This window comes from Lygodium microphyllum, chromosome 25 (genome assembly GCF_053477565.2).
Source record: "Lygodium microphyllum isolate KBCC chromosome 25, Lygodium_microphyllum_v1.1.10, whole genome shotgun sequence".
Lineage (NCBI taxonomy): Eukaryota > Viridiplantae > Streptophyta > Polypodiopsida > Schizaeales > Lygodiaceae > Lygodium > Lygodium microphyllum.
The window spans coordinates 13804905-13827286 of record NC_141159.1 but is presented as its reverse complement, the minus strand read 5'-3'; positions in this window follow the sequence as shown (position 1 = coordinate 13827286).

Genomic DNA, 22382 nt, shown 5'->3' with positions numbered 1-22382 from the left:
ATGATTAAAATTAGATTCAACAAATTAGAAACAATATTTAATCCCAAAGATACAAGACTAAAATGACATGTATCACTTTGTTCATAAGTTTTAATCAAAACAAGCTCATGTAAGTCATCTTCTTTGCAAGGTTCTTTTGAGGCATGTGCATCAAATCCACCTAATTGTAGGACTATCTAGAGGTGTTCCATACTCATTAGGGCTCTCGTAAACATCCTAGTGTCTTTAGAATGATAGACATTCATTGAATCAACAAAAGCATTTCCATGTTCTAACACAACATCTCCAACATAACTATTAAGCCTAGGGTAAATATAGGTTTGCCTCTCACAGTGTTTGATTGATGTAGGATCTTCCCATCTCCAATAGTGCTAGGAGTTTCTCCAAGGAACCACACCACCTACAAAGTAAACTCCCTACTTGGGACATCCTTCCAATCCAAATCTACTAACTCTCTCTCAACCACATTGACACCTAGCTTATCTTCTTTTGCTACGGGTTTCTCACATCCCTTTTCTATACCATCTAAGTTCTCAAATAAACATGGGAACACATCTTCTACCTAAACCTTTATATAGTCTAGTCCTAGCACAAGTTTTTCCTTTAGTGGAATCTAATTTCTTTAGGCTACCCTCTTGCATTGTATCTAATTTTAGGTCATTCTGAGCTCTTCCATAGGTCAGTAAGTCCTTCATAAATTTTTGTCTCTCCAACATAGCTTCATGAACTTCTAGGGGCCTTTCCTCTTCAAGGACTCCTAATCCAAAATGAGCTATCTCTAGTATTCACTTTAGCAAATCCAAACTATATTGAATATCCTTATGCAACACCCAAAACACATCCCATGCCTCACCTATAAGTTCTTGGCAAGCATAAACTACTTGAGCCTCATTATCAATTATCTCAAATTGTTCCATCTCTACTTCAACAACTTTGATCCAATCACCAACTCTCTTATCTACTTTTCCATTAAAGAACCTATTACTAGTTAGAGACATCTTAAATTTGGTTTAGAGTGGCCAATCAACCCTAAAACCAAAAAATATCCTTAGTGGGGCACCAAAAACTGAGGTGGACTTTCCATGAAGAGCACTAACACCTTGCAAGTCACCTAAAGGTAAAGACATGCAAAGGATGCTAAGGCTCAATGATGACTATGGCCACTAAATTCAACTCCCTGGGATAGTGATTCAAGGCCTACAACCCCAACCCAACAACAAGTTGACCTTCAACAAGTGGTCTCGATGTAGCAACTAAATCTTGATAAAATACTTTAAGACTACTTGGTAAAATTTTCATCAATTCTCTCATCTTATCCCAACCCTCTCTTCTTCTAAATCAAACACCACTCTATAGCTAATTGGGTTTTTAGGCCTCTTTAGATTATGTATTTTATTCTCTCACTCTCTTCCCCCCTTGGTACACTTAATTTTATTTATATTCCTATTTCTTATTTTGGACTTGGGTTTGCCATTCACATGAGTCACAAATGATTAGCCTAAGATAGACAAACCAACTATATCTATACCTGAAAATGACTCTTCACGATAAGGCTTTCCAACCTATAAATGTCTCTAGGGCTCTCGAGTTAAAACTTTAACTTTAGGAATTTTTAAAGCTAGTATCCATTTAAGCATATAGAATGTATTTTCTTTATTCCCTATCTCAAAGTTTGGCACTATTATTCTCTATATTTTAAGTCTTGGGTAAAAAAAAATTATTGTCATGCACTCATAATCTCAAAGAAGAATATAGATGGTTAACTAGGGTTATTGCCACACACACACACTAATGAATCATCTTCTAAATTTCCTTTTTCACAAAAAAATACCACATTTATAGTGGGCCCCACAAAGGGTACTTATAAAACAATATATAGAATAGAATATCACATGAAAGATCACCACATTTCACATTAACTTGATCTTGGATTTCAATCAAACTCAATTTTCCCTTATCAAAACTAGGCCATCTAACCTCATCATCGTTAGTACCTAATTGTCAAGACCTAAAACAAGCCTGACACTGGCTCTAAGGCACTAGGCAGGCCTCTACTACTCAGCTAAAACCACCCCACACAACCTCGCGGCCAAGAGTGTCTAAAAACTTTGTGTTTGTACAATTTTGTAGTCCAACAAATATTCTTTCCCCTCTCCTCAAAAGGAAGTCCCTAAACATATCGGTGTTATACATCACATGGGCACACACAAAGGGAGCACCCCTTTGTGAGCTGATCACCGTGGCTCCATTACGACTCTCCTACACCTCAGGGATTGGCCCCAAGATGCGTCATGAACATAGAACATATTCGAAACAAACTCCACTCTTTTGATTAAACAATCTAGGGGATAATAGATAAACCTCACTGAATAACCCCTAAGAACTGAATATCTAGCCCTACGGCTTAGGATACTTCACACTCTGAACATAGGTCATCGCTCATACAAACAGGTGCTATGCATCTAAGATATGATACCATATGGTGCATCAATGCAAGTGTGTATGACCTTCGTACTCAAACAAATTTATTCATTAAAAATCACCTAAGTGAAAGTGCAAAGACGGTCCTTTTCATGATTTTCTTCTAATACGATAGTGCTTCATTGCTTAGGGCTAGTACTGAGCTTTCTCTGCTACTAGACCCTTTTAATTTTAGATGACAACAAACCCTATATGATATGCATCATAAAACACCACAATTTAACATACTTTAACTACTCAACAACCCCCTACTCCCTACCGTTTAAAATTTTGCCTGTGTTGATAGGTTTAAGGCATGCTTTCAAATGTATTTTTCTTTTTTGAAAGTGATAAAAACTCACTCTAACAAAGAGATAGTGTTGAACTGAGGCAAAAAACCTCATGCTTCAGCTCTATCATACGTTTACAAACATAAATCTTATTTTTTCTTATTATTTTGATATGAAAAATATTTTTTTATTATTTTTTATTTATTTATTTATAAAAATTTACTAATAATTACTCTTTTTTGATTTAGATTGATTAATCTTACTGAGAATTATTTTCTTAGCATGTCTCAATCCATAAGAATAGCAAGTGCACACCAAAAACCCAAAAAATATATATTTTTCCTTAAACCGCATAATCTCGGGTTTTGTGTGTTTAGCGTAAAATTTTTATACACCTGAATTTTTGTGATTCCTTCGACATGACTGATCAACCAAACTATGGGCAATCAAATACAAGCATTTCTAACCATTTCAAACAACAATTGATCATACAACAATGAAATCTGTCTTTTTCTCATAAAATCGCTCATTATGACTTACGTTTTTCGACATTGGAGGCCCATTGACACTCTTCCACATTTGCTAACAATCCATTCAACCTCACATCCCTTTTCACTCCCGCATCATTGCACAATTAAAAATGTCCATCTCAGCCCACCCAGGGGGCTCTTTTACATTGATCCATGATAACAAACCACAAGAGAAGAGAGGAGAGAGAAATACTAAAATCAGTTCTTTCCATTCAATGCTTCATTTTTTATCATTTATGTGGTGATGGAGGGAGAGGAAATTCTTCTTCTTGCTACCCAAAGGATTCCCATGATAATCATTAGCACAAAAATGATAAAATTTTGCTAAATTTGGGGTGCCGAAAAAAATAGTGCCCCCCCCCCCTCCCCCCATGTTTCAAAAATCATGCCCTTTCCAATCTAAAGCTTAATTTAAGCTTAAGCTTTGGTTTTAAAAGACCCAATTCACAATTTTGTCTTCACACTCTTTGCCAAGTGATTTTTTCAATTTTGAAGGGGCAAACAAGCTCGGATTTGAGATCCGTCTAGACAGCTAGCTTCATCACATCGAAATCTATAAATCTAGCCCCCATCACGCACTTTTCGATTCTCAAATCACATAGCTACTTCATAACACGAAACCTTGTGAGGATTAAATGGGGGGTCAAATAGACTCCAATCAACGAATCGAGACTTGCATTGGCTTTCTGGCATCAAACTCCATCTAGGAAATCTCCAGCTCATCGAGTGAACATGGATGTGTAGGGCTCCATTGGTCATAAGAGGGGATCATGTATTCAAATCATTATTTAGAGTGCCAAAGAGTGGGCATACATAGTGTTATCTTTCCAACAAAGAGTAGCGAGGTCCTAAGAGTATAAGGGATATTAATTTAATCAATGAACCTATATGTATGCATGTGTGTGTGCATTGAACACAAAGCACCTTAGTATAGGGTAGGCACAATGATTTGTCTTGCATACATATTTCCTTTGTGTGCATTATTGCATAACTTGAAATGTAAAGAAAAGTTCCCCAAATTACATTTTCTTAAGAGCATGGGATGCTTGACTATCATGTACATCAATATCATAAAGCATACTCTTGAGGATAAAAGCACAAGGCTCATATGAAGGCACCCATCCAGTGGGCATTAGAGTGAGGTTTTGGGTTTCTTTTCCATCAAATGAGTATAGTGAGATGGGGGTTGAGTGTAGCTTTTGCTTTTATCAAGAAAGGTCAAAAAGAGAGGTGAGTATATGTGGGGGTATATACATAGCTATGGCCTAGTGTATTTAGGTACATATATATTATTTTATTTTCTTATTTTGTGTTTTTGCACATGGGTCTATTACATATGAAATACCTTAAGTCCTTGGAAGGGCTTATATAATGGGTGTTTTTTTCTAGGTGTGTTTGCTTGCATATTTGTATGCATGTTACATGCACAAGCATATGTATGTGTTTGATGTGTGTGCATGTGCATGTGCTAGACTATACTTATCTACATGCTTGTGTGTGTGTTTGTGCTTGGGAGTAGAATAGTATGTGAATATGGAATAAGAAAATCCTTATTTCAAAAGGCCAAGAAAATCATGTTTAGCTAGCTAGCATGTGAAGAGATGAAGATAGAGGATAAGAACAAAGGTAGAAAGTCAAAGGCTGGGGGTGGGGACTAGAGGCTTTGATAGGAGAGCTTCATTGTCGAGTGTATGGGCTTATCTTCGGCAAGGGTTGAAGATTTGGCTCATCACAAAAAGTTTATTATTCAAGGAATTATAATTTCAAAGAATATAGATGGTATACTAGGTTGCTAGAACGTATGTGTTCACTGATACTTGATGGTGCCATCAAAATCCTTTGACTGTAGGTTGATTGGGGGACATATGATCAAAGGAAGAGCTCAAATAATGAGCCCTAGAATACTAAGGGGAAAGATCCTGCAAGCCTTGAGGTACATATTTTGGTGAAAAGAGAAATGTGATTTGTTTCTTTTAGGCATGTTGTAGGCGTAACATATTTGCATGCAATATCTAAGAAAACTTTGCAAAGTATTGGGGCCTCAAAGATACACTTGAGGACTTGTTTTGAAGAGCTAGAGGAAACATGAACTCAATAGAAGCTTCGAGAGCAAGGGGGAATGCCATTTTCAAAGAAATGAGAGCTACTAGGTAGGTTAGAAGGTGGCTTGGATATTGGGATATGTATCAATCACATTATGGAAGATCAAATATCTCTAGTCATTCTCAGAAGGAGAACATTCTGCAAAGAGGCCATCAAGTAGGGTAGTGGGTATGCCATGATGGAACCTCATCTCATGGTCAAGGTGGCCATTAGATTGATCAAGTGATGCATATCTAGGGCATGGCAACTTGTTCTCATGGTTTGAGGACTACAATAGCATGTGGAGTTGATGAGAGGGAACTATCTAGGGAAAGGGATTATCATTTAGGAATTGTGGATGATGGCAACATGTAGTGTATGCAGTTGCAAAAAATTGTAGGCTAGATTGTCATTGTATTGCAGGGTTGATAGATTTTGGAAGAGGAGGAATGGTGAGAGGTGCATAATTAGTAGGCATTTGGGGGGCAACATCATAAGAGCAATAGTTGGGTCTTAATGACTCATTTATATTTATGGTCACATACACACACCATCTTCATGGTCTCTTGACCAAAACAAAGAATCCATCCTAAACATTATTATCTACATCATTTGCAACATTTCCAACTTCTTTGTATCATATGTAGGCATCTCATCCAGATATTGACATCAAGCTAATCATAGGAGGCAAGCAAATTAGAGCCTTATCATTTGCTTTAGCCTTTTAGTTTTCAAGCTCTCTTTCTCTATACCTTTCTTTCAGTATTTACAAATAATTTTTTGTTTAAAAGGTATTTGTATTAGTGAGAGTGAATTTTAGATGTCATTTTTTGAAGTGAAAAAGAATTCAGGAGGCTGTCAAATACCAATTTTTCTACAAAATGAGATGGTTGTGGATTGATGAGCTAGAGTTTTCCTAGATGGAGTTCGATGCCAGGAACCCAACACAAGTCTCGGTTTGTCGATTGGAGTTTGTTTGACCCCCCCATTTAATTCTCGCAAGGTTTCATGTTATAAAGCATCTATGTGGTTCAGGAGCCAAAAGGTGCGTGATAGGGCCAGGCTTATAGATTTCAACGTCATGAAGCTAGCCGTCAAGACAAATCTCAAATACGTGTTCATTTGCCCCTCTGAAATCGAAAAAACCACTTGGAAAAGAGTGTAAATGAAAAATTGTGAACTGGTTTTTTTAAAACCAAAGCTTAAGCTTAAATTAAGCTTTAGATTGGAAAGGGCACGATTTTTGAAACGTGGGGGAGGGGGGGCAACATTTTTTTCAATGCCCCAAATTTAGCAAATTTTTATCATTTTTCTGCTCTAATGATTATCTTGGGAATCCTTTGGGCAGTAAGAAGAAGAACTTCTTTACCCTCCATTACTACAAAAATGATCAGAAATGAAACATCGAATAGAAAGATATGATTTTAGTATTTCTCTCTCCTCTCTCCTCTTGCGATTTTGTTCTCATGGATCAATGTAAAAGAGAGGGTGGTGGGCTAAGATGGATGTTTTTGATCATGCAATGATGTGGGAGTGAAAAGGGACATGAATCCAAGTTGGATGGATCATCAATGGCAATGGAAGAGCATCAGCAGGACTCCAATGTTAAAAAACATACGTCACAATGAGCAATTATATAAGAAAAATGTAGAATTCATCATTTTATGAATCAATTATTGCTGAGTGAGTTTTTATCGCTTTTGAAAAAGAAAAATACATTTAAAAATGCACCTTAAACCTATCAACACATGTAGAATTTTAAATGGTAGGGAGTAGGGGTTTATTGAGTGGTTAAAGCACACTGAATTATGGTGTTTTATATTGCATATCATATAGGGTTTGTTGTCATCTAAAATCAAAAGAGTCTAGTAGCACAAGAAAGCTCAGTACTAGCCCTAAGCAATGAAGCACTATCCTATTAGAAGAAATTCATGATGAGGATTGTCTTTGCACTTTCATGTTGCTAATTTTTAATGAATACATTTATTTGAGCACAATGGTCATACATACTTGCATTGATACACCATATGGTATCATATCCTGGATGCATAACACATGTTTGTATGAGCAATGACCTACGTAGACATATCCTATGTTGTAGGGCTAGATATTTGGTTCCTTGAGGGTTATTCAGTGAGGTTTATCTATTATCTCCTGGATCATTTAATCAAAGGAGTGAAGTTTGTTCCAAATGTGTTCTATGTTCACGGTGCATCTTGGGGCCAATCCCCAAGGTGTAGGAGAGCTATAGTGGAGCCGCAGTGATCAGCCAAGGGGTGCTTCCTTTGTGTGTGCCTATGTGGTGTATAACACTAGTATGTTTAGGGACTGCCTTTGAGGAGTGGGAAAAGAATATTCATTGGACTACAAAATCATACAAACGCAAAGTTTTTAGATGCTCCTAGCTGCAAGGCTATGTGGGGTGGTTTTAGCTGAGTAGGAGAGGCCCGATTAGTGCCTTAGAGCCATTGTCAAGCCCATTTTAGGTCCCAATAGGTGGTGCGTTTGCCAAGACTTGCTAATAAGTAGCAGTTTTTGAACCTTAACTAGAAAGGGACTTAAAATTTATAACCTTGTCCATTAGGGATGCGCAAAAGTATTTGTAAAATGGGGTTTGTCCAGGGTTTCAAACACTTGGCTTGCCCTATTCAAAATTTCCTAATAGACCTAATCAATTACGTAGAGATTGAATCCTCTACAAGGGATGATTTATGAAATGTGGAGAGTAAGCATTAGCGGTTAGTCCATCCTCTAGCATGATGGCATGGGCTGAGGTTTGCCTTGGTGCGGTCTCTATTCAAGAAACATTGTGCACGACCATCCATCAACCTAGAGGATATGCAACAAGCATGTTGGAACCCGTGGTGGTCAAGGCATCGACCAAAAATCATGCTAAGGCTATAATGCCATGGGAAAGTACTAACATACAATGGGATTTACTTGTGGCATCCATTGTTATGGGTCACCATGCTGAGATATTAGACCTTACAAGGATGTTGAAAGCCTTAGTTGTTAAGGGAAATCTGTTGCTCTAAAGACCCGACTGTCAACCTCTAAATAATGTTGATATATTTGCTTTAGAGGAAGGGCAAAAGCTCCTACATAGATCCATTATGGAATGGCCTTTGAGTGGGCAAGGTATGGAAGATCCTGTGAGAAGGGATCAAAATGACATGTTGAAAGTTATAGGAATCCCTAGACCACTCAGTGAGTTGGCAGAAAGGGAAGTCCATGGAGCAAGTAACCTTCCTACATCAATAAAAGGTGGAAATGGAAGAGATTAGAGGCCTTGACATGTTGGTATTAAGTCATAAGGAGTATGAAGATTTTGATGACCCAATCTTGATCCCAAAGAAGACTAAATGTCCTTCTCCTTATAGGGATCACCCAATGTTTCATGGGCTGTTGCATGAGGATCTGACACTACACTTGAAACAATATGGCCTAACTTGCCTTGCAAGTGGGTTTGACGATCTACATCAAATGCTTGTGTTCTCGAGTACCCTAAAGGGAGAGGCTGAGAAATGATATTGGAGCCTCCCAAGAGGGTTGATCAAATCATTTGAGGAATTATGTGATAGATTTTTGGATGAATATGAAAAGAAGGTTCCTATGACTTAGGTCTTGGGACTACTTATATAGATTCGACAAGAGTTATATACCTCCGTCAAAGAGTACACGAGCCTCCCAAGAGGGTTGATCAAATCATTTGAGGAATTATGTGATAGATTTTTGGATGAATATGAAAAGAAGGTTCCTATGACTCAGGTCTTGGGACTACTTATACAGATTCGACAAGAGTTATATACCTTCGTCAAAGAGTACACGATAACCTTTGATAACATTTTGAAGCTTTGGCCAAGGAAAGTCACTGTCAAATACCAGAAGATGTGTTGGGTGAACTCTTTGTCAGTGACTTGGAAATAAATATGCAATTCCAAGTTAGGATGAAAAACCCTAAGTCACTAAAGGAGGCAAAGGTTCAAGCAAATGATTATGAGAGATATATTCAAAGGTGTTAGGAGAGCTATTGGAGTTTTCCCCACACACTTGAAATCCATAAGTATTGGCAACATTTATTGAATGTTAGTCATGTTGGAGGTGCTAATGACTGGTACACTAGGGATCTTGGCATCAATTATAAAGAATCTAAGACTTGGGAACCCTGGCATCCTAGTATAGCCAATCCCATGCTCCAAAGCCATGAGCTAGATGGAAATTAGTGTAGAGCTAATGGGGGGAGCAGAGTGGTTAAGGAACCCCTAATCTTGAAACAAAATCATGCCAATGAGATGTCACCCCAAAACATAGCTGATATATGCTACCGTGTAGAGGCTGTCTCAACTACCGAGAGCCAAGGTGATAGGAAATCTAGGGTTTACAGTGGTAAAGATCCATCTAGAGTTGAATCTAGTAAAAGGATCCACTTTAGGGAAAGTGATAGGCAGTAAGCGAGTGGAGATAGATCGGTCATTATGAAAGAACGTAAAAATAGGAGTGGTGGCCTCCAATTGAGCCATGCAAAGGTTAAAAGGAGATGGGTTTGGAGGCCCAAAATCTCTAGAAGTGTGGCTGGTCTGCTAGGTGAAAAGCAAAGAGTTCCTGGTGGATATACTATGGTTCATTCCCAAGTGGATGAGACCAGAGGCCATAATGATACATCTAACAATGTGCGCCGCTCTCACATGCATCATTGCGAGATGGGCCTAGGATTGAATCCCTACCTAGTTTGGGTAGTAATAATGACACATTCAAAAATCCAAATAGGGAAGGGTCAACTGAGCCAAAATTCGTGGATCTCTCTATAGGAGAGCCCTTTGGGAAGCTGGAACAACCAAACTATTTGGATGATAAGACATTGGAGCTCAAGAGGTCAGTCGTTTAGCTAATAGCACACAAAAAAGAATAGCCCATACTAAGGTTATATTAGTAGGAAGGTTTGGACTTGTGGATATACAAAAAGTTCAAGATTAAAACTCAATAACAGAATAACCCTCACACCTTACATGACTTTGGTTTAGCTTGGTTAGTCTAATACTATGTAATTTACATGCCAAGTAGACCATATTTCGCTAGAGAAAAATGATATATGAGGGTCGTTTCTTTAGGGTTCTAATGTTTTATTTCATAAGGCCAAGAGGGTTAGTTTGTTGATTGTGAACTATTATATTCCTTAAGGGCAAGAGGGCCATGTGTCTATTTGGTGCAAGTACATTTAATGGTTTTTTGTTTTATTGATTGCATCGGATAGGTTTGACGAAGTGCTTGGAGGGAGCCTTTGTTGCACGATAGCTTCTTGTGGCCATTCCCAGTGATGTCATCGCCTTTTCAAGTTTCCCCTTAAGCCGATAGTGTAATATGTGTATGTGGGAGTTATTTTCTTTTTCTTTTTTTTGGGGGACTGGCAACAATCAAGGCATGAAGTCCTAGGATTAGGTTAGGTATATCTAGGGGAGATTTGAGTAGTTGTCTACCTCCCATAGTGACATTGTCAAGCATTAAAGACCTGTTTTAGAGGGCAGTCCTAGTGACCCTGTTCTGCTAGCCTGCTAGGCAGCTGTTCTAGAAGTCCTTACTAGTGTGAGGCAGCTAGGGAAGCCTGTCAAAGTATAAAGAAGAGGAAAATCTGAATATACTTGAAAGATTAAAAAATACAAAGGTGTGTAAAAAGGGGTTCTAACCCCTTAAAAAGAAAAGAGAAGAAAGAAAATCCTTTTTTTTTTTAATTTATCACCTTGCGGAGGCCTGGTAGGTTCCTGAGAACAAGTTAGACCTAGGGCCAATGCCTTGTCTTCCTTGGGATAGTAGCTAGGACAAAAATAAGTATAAGGAAGGTTGGAGTGAAAACAAAAGTGAATGAAACAAAAAAGGATTAAGTGTTGCCTCGTGAGAGCTTGGTAGGTTCTTGGGTACCAAGTCAGGACCTGAGGCCAATGCCATATTCTTCTTGGGTCATTCTATGCTCAGCTCCCTCCTTTTACATGGCCGAGTATGGAAATTTCGAAAGAAAATGTGTTACAATAAAAATATATGATGACCAGGCTATAGGAATCATTGCCTAGTAGGAGTTCCCAATCCACTTCTCCTAAGTTAGGTAGGTAGTTCAGGCTACCATTTGGATGACTTCTTGGATATTTCTTTTTCGCCAGTCCATGTCGAAGCAATTGGTTCGTGACTTTCTCTGAATTTCTGTCAGATTATTATGGGCCTATACCTTGAGAATCTTTATGCCTTGATTTTGTCAAGGGGTAAGGTGAGAGCTGTTCTTGTGCTTTGTTCAGTATATTTTGTGTGGCAGCTTGATGCTTTTTATGGTTGTTGTGCAAATTAGTTCGTGGGATTCGACAGGGTGAGTCACCCTATCCTGTGGTCGCCAACGAGAGTGAATTTTATAGGTCATTTTCTGAAGCGGAAAAGCATCCAGGAGGCCGTCAGAGACCAATTTTTCATGCAAAATGAAACAGTTGCTTACTCAAACCTTTAGATTCCTAAAGAGTGTAAGAATGTCCCAATGATTAATGTCAAAAATATGAATGCCCAATCATGGTGCTTGTGCATCTAAGTGTATAGGATATAGCTCTAATCAACCTCATGATGTGTAGTGCATTAAATAGTGAAACCTAGTGCAGCTTGCCCCCATGGCATGGGTGTAATTCAGAAAAAGGGGTATGCAAAGCCCTAGTGTAGTGCAAAACAAAAATAATATTTGAGCCACTTTAGAATGTCCCATCTTTGTTGCCTAGCAAGTCTTTGGCAAAAAGTATATTCAAAACAGAATAAATATTGATTACACCATAGAGGTGAACAAGAAAATCCCATAGGTATGCCATGGATCTTGCTACTAATTTTCCCATGTAACGAGATATAAATATCATTGACAAGTCAATTAATCATTAAAATTACTTCTTAGAGGTTGAAGGAGAAATATTTTCCATCATTGCACCAAGAACCATGGATAGAATCAGTTGGGAGATTTGGAAATGAAATATGAGGCATTAGAAATTTGAAATGCCCAAGAGATTAATGATGTTAGGGTATTTCAAACCCTTCATGAAGGATTAATTCATAACATTTCTTAATGTTAAGGGAGCATGCACTAAAGATGTTCTTTGGAAGGTTTATAGTAAGTTTAATGGTCAAGTCAATGATCCAAAATGATTGGATTCAAACAATGGCATTCAAAAATATTTGTTGATTGAAGGCTCCACTCATAGCTTGAAGCTTTACCTTGTAGGTATTTAGGCATACTACAGATAGAATACTTACTTTGGAGTAGATGCAAGATTAGGCATTTTTAAGCCATCTAAAATCCACTTTGTGCATCTTGAAGTTGGCCATAAGAAAAGGGACTATAACTGAAGAGGGTGTGAATTCAAGATTTAGCTGGGCTTTTAGTTATTGTAATGAGCATTGAATGTTTTCTTGATTAAGGGACATGGAAGCAAACTCAAGACCATTATTTCTTTGTTTAGCTAATTGAAGCAAGAGCTTTTTACATATAAACACATGATTACTTTGAGCTTTATCCAAACCCATAATTTAAAAATGAGAAGTGTATCAAAACAAAGGGATTTTTCGTCTTCTCAAGGATTTTGAGCATTCATCAAAAGTTTAAGTTTGTTATAGATGAATTGGGAGAGGTTGAGAATCTCACGAGTCAACTATTTCACAAAATGATAAGAAAACCTCGAGTAGGGCTTGCAATTGTTTTGAACATTTGTTGGTCATGAGGGGATGTGATTAAGCCCTAATTTGAGCAACTTTTGAAGAGAAGAATTCTTGATTATATTGATGTCAGGCATTACAACATGTTGATTTTCTTGAGAGTAGAATTTTGAATCATAGAGGTGATAGAGACATGTAAAATTATTCTATTCAGGAAACATTCTTTTGGATGATACAATGTTTCCTTAAGAGAGGAGAGGAAAGTCTATCCAAAAGGTGATAGATGACCAAATCAAGTGAGGGAGAGTTATATCTTGTGCAAAAAAGAACTCCAAAGCATGGAGGAATTAGAGAGGAATATTTGACAATTTTGGGACTTGGAGAAGGTGAAAGGATTTGAAATGATGTTCTTGGTTTGGGATTTTTTCAAGAAAGAGGGAGTTTGTTGACAATAAACACATGCTTCAACATTTTTCTTGAAGAATGAAGCTAGTCAAAATGCATTTGTTCATCTCCTCCATGCAGTTCAGAAGAACTTTAGCAAGAATCTTTTGCTTATTAGCAATAGCTACTCTTGGGTCCATTTGATGTATTTGTTGTATTTTAAGCCACTTGGCAATATCTAGTTGCAAAAGAAGGAGAGCTTCAAATTTGGGTCATTTTCAAGATTGGAGAGTTGAGATTGATGAGTGTATGATGAAATTTTACATTATATATACAATTAGATAATCCTTGAACAAACCTTAGAGGTGCTAGAAGAGATTCTCTATAGCCAAGAACAAGCAATTCAATATGCCATGTGTTCTAAAAGGGTAACAATTGACATTATTAATAGTAAGACAAATAAAGATCATAGCTATATGTGGACACTACGACCACTTGTGTGTGTGTCAATCTCAAAGTGGCATGTGAGCAAATTAGGTTGTACTATGTTTTTTGCAAATCATTTAGAGAATAACATTTTTATAATAGTTCAAAGAACAAATTTTGATACAAGTAGGTACTTTATGAACCATTATCCAAAATAGAAGAATACATTAGAAATAAGTGGCATGATAAAGATTGTTGTGAAAAATTGATAATGACATAATCTTACTATTTTCAAATTTAAGTACAAATTGGTGAAGAGATAATTATGGCACGTACAATCCAATCAAAAACACTAGTAAGGACCAAAAAGTATTGACATGCTATAGGTGTTCCCCCTTTACACTATGTTGCATGTACCTTATTAGAAGATAGAGAAGTTGTAGCACTTGTCACAAATAGTAGCTACCTTTTTTCTCAAAATGTAGACAATGATTTTATCACATTCAAAGAAATAAGTTTATAGAAAGGAGCTTGAAATTTCCATTTTGTAAGGAGATTCCCAAATCATGTCTTATAATGGTGACACCGATTTGTGAGAACAAGAAGTAGAGAACTAGATGAAAATTTAAATGGCTATTATGCATCCAAGTTAATTGATGCTTTCAATATGAAAGGATGAGAAATCAAGTTACCTGTAGTGTGAGTCCATCTCTAAGAGGGGTAACTATTGTAAGAGATTTGATAAGCTGAGGGTAGCAGAACGAAACTAGAGAGGCATGATAAGGAAGAGTGATGGTTCAAAGGTGTGTTGTGGGGGTTATTGTTTATATAGGGTAAGATACTAGTATGGCTATTAGCTTGAAAGGAAGAGGATATGTGAAAATTTTCAAGGAAGCATTCATTCCAAGCCATTTCTAAGAGGCCTAGTATGAAAATTTAAATGGCCATCATGCATCCACATCTAATTGATGCTTTCTAGGAAGAAGTGGACTCGAGAGAGAGAAAAAGAGGAGAGAGAAGACTGCAAAAGAGAGAAGAAGAAGTGTAGAAGTGAGAGAAAGAGAGTGACAAAGAGAGAGAAAGACTAGAAATGGACAGAGAAAGACGAAAGTGGAAGAGAGATGGCTGGAAGCCATGAAAGGACATGAGAAGCTAGAGAGAGATAAAGGATAAAGACGTACTATTGTGTATGTACATGTGTCCTTTGCCCTTTAATATGCCCCTCATTCAATTCTTTACATTCCATCCCCACTCAGATGTTTTTGTCCTCAAAAACAAAATAGGACTTATTACAAATTGCCAAGTGGTGGAAAGGGGCAAGGTACTCTACATGGACTAAAAATAAAATGGCCTAATCTTCAAAGATTCACAAGATAAGTACAATTAGAGGGCTGAGAATCAAGTACAAAGCATTGACAACCATTGGGAAATAGGAAAATGAAGTCTTGGACCAAAATATTGCCATTAAGAGCTCCTCCCTGATGAAGACTCTGTGATATCCACTGCAGACCTTGTTGTACTAAATATGTAATAACTTTGGATTGGCTAATCCAAATCAGGCATGCTATATCTCCAGACAAAACTCTCATTTAGTGCTTTCAGCCCATATGGCTCACACATCTCTATCATTAATTCAGCATTAAATCTGGTCCAAAATAGAGATCTGTTCTGCAGTGGAGCAAAGCCCACCAGTTAGCATGATAGTTGTCTCAAAATTCTTGAAGATAAGGACATCATTCCCAAAGTAATGTTGGTCCACGTAGTTAAGTCTAGCGCTTAACCTCTTGGATCAAAAGGAAAGGTAATATCCTATCCATGCATCATGATCACCAAATCAGAGATATCATCACTCATGAAATAATAGACACGTACAAATGAATCCACAAAAGCATAAGCAACCGAATCAAATAGAAGCCCATGGTCATAGTCTTCAGCAACAACTGAATCAAAGAGAAGCCCACGATCATGGTCTTCAGCAACTGGATCTTTGTAGGTTGCAACTGTAAACCCTTTATTTTCCTCTGGATCATCATCAAAATGGTCTTCAACATGGCTGTCTTTATCCTCTTCATCTGAATATTCAAGTACCACAAATATCCTTGCATTCTTTGCTCTGCAGATGTCTTGATTATTCAAATGCATCAGTTTAGCACATCTATAGCATAACCCTTGAGCATGCAACTCTCTAATCTGATCAATTGTTAATTGCCGAGCTTTACGAGTTGTAAACCCAATATTATCCACATCATTACTATATAGATCAGCATAATCATATTGTTGTCCATGGTACTCATGAGAAGCATATGGCTGAGAAGTACATGAATGCTGCTCATGGTCATATTGCTATCCATATAGGTATCGGTGTCCATGAGAGAGTGATTGGCTATACTCATTGTTGTATATATTTAGCAATGATTGCAATAATTCTTGCTAAACTACTGCATCATCCATGACAATCGATACAACTAGCATATACTTGTCACATACATGTGCTAAACTCTCTTGCAAAACAACATTACCATAAATATTGATGAGAGCTTCCAAGATGCATGGATGTACCAACTGATCCACATGAGATGTCAAATGTTTGACAAGTGCTTGTTCTATTCGAATAGCATCTATCACTTCAGCTACCATCATGGTTGCATCAAAATGCATAAGTGCATATGCCAACACGTCAATCATGTCAAGCATGTGAGCAACTGACTTGTTGAATTCCATTGCTCTTATGATGCTCATAATATTGCTATTGGATGCCATTTTCCTTCTATAAGACAATTCAGAGTCAATATTTCCTTGTTGAAAATCATAATTAGAAATGCTGCCATGACCATCCTCATCTGATGATTGACCCATAGCATCCGTCCCCGATGGAGATTGACTCAATGATGTATGGCTTTTCCAAGATCCCTGAGAATGTCTACGTGCTTTCGAAGAAGGTGGCTGTGGATGACCCATTTTGGTGGCCCTGTCACTCTCCTTCCAGCCACTTTCCTGCATTGCCCTCATTCCCAAAAACACATTGATACTTTTTGGGTTAGGTTGGGAAGAGTTTGCCATCTTTTGTTGCATCCTCAGATCAACACAAAGAAGTGTAGGATTTGTAGACTTGAGCAACTTAGCTTGCTTCCTGTTTAGGGAAACTAAACTTAAACAATCTGCCCAAGTCTCAACAACAATAGAATTGCTGTAGTCCACTATAGAACTGCCATAGTTTTTGTTGCAATAAAAGCTTGGAGACTCTACCCAATTCTCAACAGCATGTCGTTTCTCCTATGGAAGTTCATCTATGTAAATTCCCAAAGTTGGAATACCATTATAACTAGCATATCCACCGTGACCATTGCTCCATTTAATGGGCACTCGGCTCCTATTGGAAGAGATCAGTAACACAAAGACATTCCCATGCATTGGTTAAGCTTTTGCATTCCTGAGTTAGTAAAGTCATAGCCAAGTGGATTGGTTAAGAAGATTGGGTCCTTAATACATGGAACTTGTTGAATCAAGACAGTTTGCAAATAATAAAGATCTGGACTAGAAGAACTCTAGTTGAAATCTTCATCTCCATCTGGATCAAGGTGATGGGGTAAATCTGGTAACAACACCCTCTTTGTGACAAGAGGACTGTTGTCTGTCTGTTTTATGGATGCAAGAGGTGCAAAAGCAAAGAGTCTTGGATATCTTCTTCAGTGCATTATAGTACTCAATTCAACAGAACTTGCACGTTTAATAGGAACAACAGTCTAAACTATTGATGATGCTATCCATGTTGCATATTTGGCTCCAATTACCCTTGATACTACATGTGCTAGTGACACGGCTATTGCATACAGTGTGACTCTACTTATACTGATTTTGCTACTCTTGACTCCTGTCTTAGGAATAGGCCAACCTTAGAGGTGTGGTGATCATCCACTCATCACAATTCACTGGTTCAAATGAAAGAAGTGGATGTAGATCTTCTAGCTAATCTTGTGTCCAAATCAGGTCATTGGGAATCATCTCCAAGCAGACTTGGAAGGCAATGCATTAGCAAGGAATCAGCATCTCTACAACCTGCAGATTTGGCCAGAGAGTGCATAATCTAGAGCTTTGAGAGGAATAGCTACCAGCTTGGTGGTGCCTCGCTGATCTGCAGCCCCATAATCTGCTTCTTTCCCTGTGTGTTCAGCACCTGCAACTGGCTCTGTAGTTGTGCTTCTGAAAACTGGATTGCCTCCAGTCTACAAGGACGAAATTGCGCAATTGAAAGATCAGCAATCACTGTTGAATAAAGTTCACAAGTTGATCACAAGACTAGGAAAATTCATTCATTATTATCCATCATCTTTTTCAAAATGGCAGATGTCCAAGTTGTGTTGATAGTGATCTAAATTGTTCTGTTAGGCTGCTGACTCAGTACTATTTGATGACTTTATGATGAAGAGTGGCAATAAGACATTCAAGCTATGTGGTTCTGATAGTTCAACTTGGAAGCAGTCTGGTTTTAATCTGATGGATGAATTCATGAGTTATAACCCCATGAATGAGCCATACGTGGATGATGACTGCACCAATCATGAATTTGGAAAAAAAATGATGAATTGAGATGCAATCGAATTTAATTTCCCTAATCACAATCGTGCAAGAGAGGACTCAGGTTTCTCTTTCCAGTTGTGATCCATCCAAAGCGTGAAACCTCTAACCACTGCTTCAAAGCCTCACTTGTGGCATCAAACCATTAGATAGATGAGTCCCTACTTCTGGATCGATTAGAGCTTCCTAGATGATTAACTATCCAATCATTTACAGCTACAAGAACTACCACACTGCCTTCTGTGTTTCAAGTTGGCTTTGAGGGCATTCTCAACATCTGGTTCTGCTTGCTGCACAAAGGCAACTAGCTATTGCAGCAGAGACAATAAGACATGCCTCTTAACTAGAGAAGCAAACTTTTTTCGTGTCATTTGAAGCCCGAAGAACAAGTTCCGATGCATATGCTACTTGATCTCCAAAAATTAACTGGGAATCCTTTGCAGCCAAAGATGTTGCGGAGAATACAAGCTGTGAAGGGCCGCAATGTATGCACCACCATATGATGTGTCCGATGAATGCAGCCCTTGACTTCTCCTACGTCACCTCAAGCACTTTTTCCTTCCGTCCTCCCCTGTCTGCACCAAAAGACAAGAGGAAATGAAGTGCCTGCAGGAAAGCTAGGTCAAGAGCTTCCCTCCAACATATCTCTCTCTTGAAGACTTTTCAGAATCTGGAGGCAAAATGGAGGAAGCAATGTAGCCCTGGTACATGTCAAAAAGCTTTTCTAATCCCCCCTCTGGAGGAGAACAGTCGAAAATACCCATGGCAAGGAAGCCATCTGAAGGCTTGGAAGGGGGGGTAGCTAGGAGCACTTAGGCATGACTAAGAATCCAAGCTTTGATGATATGATCACAATAGGGAGGTTGGCTTGCAGCTTCCATGCACTCTCTTGGAATACAATCCTGCCTAGTGTGCTTACCGATCCCCGTGGCCACGGGAGCAGCATTCACTACAAAGTATGAGCGTGAAGTGCTAAAAAATGACAAGACTAATGTAGTCACTGTGGCCTTTTTTTGGAGATGGAACTTGTAACAATGGTCAATTTTTTGAATGCCTGAACATGGCTGCCCTTTGGAAACTCCCTATCATTTTTATTGTGGAGAATAATCTCTCATACTCACCGAAGCTTTATTTCAAATGGGATGATCCCCTTTCTGGTTGAGCCCCTAGCTTGAGTTTTCAAGAAGCTCTCTCCCAACGACCTGACAAACTCCTTTCTGAGGCGATCCACAGGCAAACAAGAAGCCGATGAACGGAGGAGCAGAGAATCACTTACCATCCGATAGAGCAGGAGGATCTGAGAGGCTTCTTGGGCCAGCAGAGCCGTTGATGTGTTGCATGTTCATCTGCCTCAAGTATCACAATATAGGAGAACACAAGAGGAAATGAAGCGCCTGCAGCAATGACTCTGCTTGAGCTTGCTCCTCAACAAAATAAGAAAGAAAATCTAATGTATGATCTTTCACAGTTCAATGTGATGAAGCAGAAGAAGGTAGATCTAGTGGTTGTGGGTCCACGTTCTACAGGCCGCCTAGAGAGAAGAAGAAGTGGAGTGAGAGAAAGAGAGTGATGAGGAGAGAGAAAGACTAGAAATGGAGAGAGAAAGATAGGAAAGAGGAAGAGAGATGGCTGGAAGCCATGAAAGGACAAGAGAAGCTAGAGAGAGAGGAAGGACAAAGATGTATTATTGTGTAAAAACTGGTGCATATACATGTGTCCTTTGCCCTTTAATATGCCCCTAATTTAGTTCTTTACACTTTCAAGATAGAAGGATGACTAATCAGGTTACCTTGTAAATGTGTGGTGTGAGTCCACTTGAGAGAGGGATAATTATTGTAAGAGATTTGATAAGCTAAGTGTAGCAAAACAACTTGGAGAGGCAAGGGAAGGAAGAGTGATGGTTCAAAGGTATGTTATAGGGGTTATGGTTTATATAGGCTAAGAGACTAGTATGGCTATTAGCTTGAAAGGAAGAAGATATGCAAAATCTTTTGAGGAAGCATTTATTGCAAGCCATTTCTGAGAGACTTGGTATGGGAAGTAGATTCTTTATTAGCCAAGTAGGCTAGTTCTAGCACTGGTAGGGTATTTGTAGGTTAGTGGAGGAGAGGGGGAGTGACGAGCCATCATAGTGCTAATAAGGGCAACAAGCAGGATTCTCAATTTGGGATTTGGGTTATGGTGTGAAATTGCAAAGGTGCATGAAGGCAAGCAATCATAACTAATTTGTAATTTATGGTTTAGCCTTTTCTAGTGTTTGGCGATAGGTAAACATCATCAAGGTGTATGAAAGGATTAATGGATAGTTTGTTTTATGGCTAGAGGCACATCTATGATTGACCAGCTCCAATGCTTCAAAGAGACTAGTACAGCCATATCATCACCATCATACTCAATGTATGAGCATCGGTAGGGTATTTGCAAGTTAGTGGAGAGGGGGGGGGAGTGAAGAGCCATCATAGTGTTAATAAGAGCAACAACCGGGATTCTCAATTCAGGATCTAGGTCATGGTGTGAAATTGCAAAGGTGCATGAAGGTAAGCAATCATAACCAATTTGTAATTTACGGTATAGTATTTTCTAGTGTTTGATGATAGGTAAACATCTTCAAGGCATATGAAAGGATTAATGGATAGTTTGTTTTATGGCTAGAGACACATCTATGATTGACCAACTCCAATGCTTCAAATAGACTAGTATGGCCATATCATCATCATCATACTCAATGTACGAGCTATGAAGTTGCCCAAAACTTGATGAAGCAATAGTTGGAGGTGACTTTGAGTGAGAATTCTAAAAGCTCAACTACTTGTAAATGCTCATTAATAGATAAGAGAAATCAATTTGTGCACTATGTTTGCTCTAATCTTAGATTGTTCGATATTTCTATTTGTAGGACAAATATCAATATATCCTTATGTAAATCTACTTTTCTTGGAATAAACATATTTCTTAGGAGATAACAGCTACAAGCGAATGCTAGGTTAGCATATAGTACTAAAATTATCTTTATATGAAGTTTAATCTTGTGTATTTAAATTTACATGAGATAATATAGCATGCATCATCATAGAACTATAACCTAGGGTGACATATTCATGCTTGTTTCATTGTCTTTGTGTGAGTGCCTTAGTATAGTCTATTATATTTAAGTATTATGCATGTTTATATGATAAATAGAGGAGGGAGTAAATGATGGGGCTTGTTACATCTAGAGATTTATGGTTGGACCAGTCTTTGAGATGTCTATTTCAAGGTTAAATACACATGCACTTCGAGAAAAGCTCAAAGAAGAAGGAGCTATGTGGACAAAGATGCACCTTTTGAGTGGTTATGAGAAATTAGAATTCATGAATTAACCATATTCTTTTGCATGATTGACATATCAGCAATGTGCCTTCACCATATCTATACTACTATATTATTTTGGTTATAGGTTCAAGAAACCCCAAGTCTCTAGATGGCTTCTCGAACCTAATTCCCCTTCCCAAACCTCCCCTTTTTAATTAAAACCGCCTCTTTCTCACATGTAATCTCTCCATCTCTCTTCCCCTTCCCATTTTTAATTAAACATCTCTCTCTCTCTCTCTCTCTCTCTCTCTCTCTCTCTCTCTCTCTCTCTCTCTCTCTCTCTCTCTCTCTCTCTCTCTCTCTCTCTCTCTCTCTCTCTCTCTCTCTCTCTCTCTCTCTCTCTCTCTCTCTCTCTCTCTCTCTCTCTCTCTCTCTCTCTCTCTAGGTTAAATTTTTTTATTTAAACTTCTCTCCCTATTTTCTCTTTTTTCTCCTCTTTTAAAGGTCTTTTTAAAAAATATTTTAATTAAATATTTTTAAAATATTTTTAATTTAACATTTTTTTACAGTTTTTCACATACTTTGAGAGAGAAGGGGAGAGAGATTGTAAAGAGAGGAAATGTAAAATTAGAGAGAGAGAGAGAGAGAGAGAGAGAAGAGAAAAATTTAAAGAGAAGAA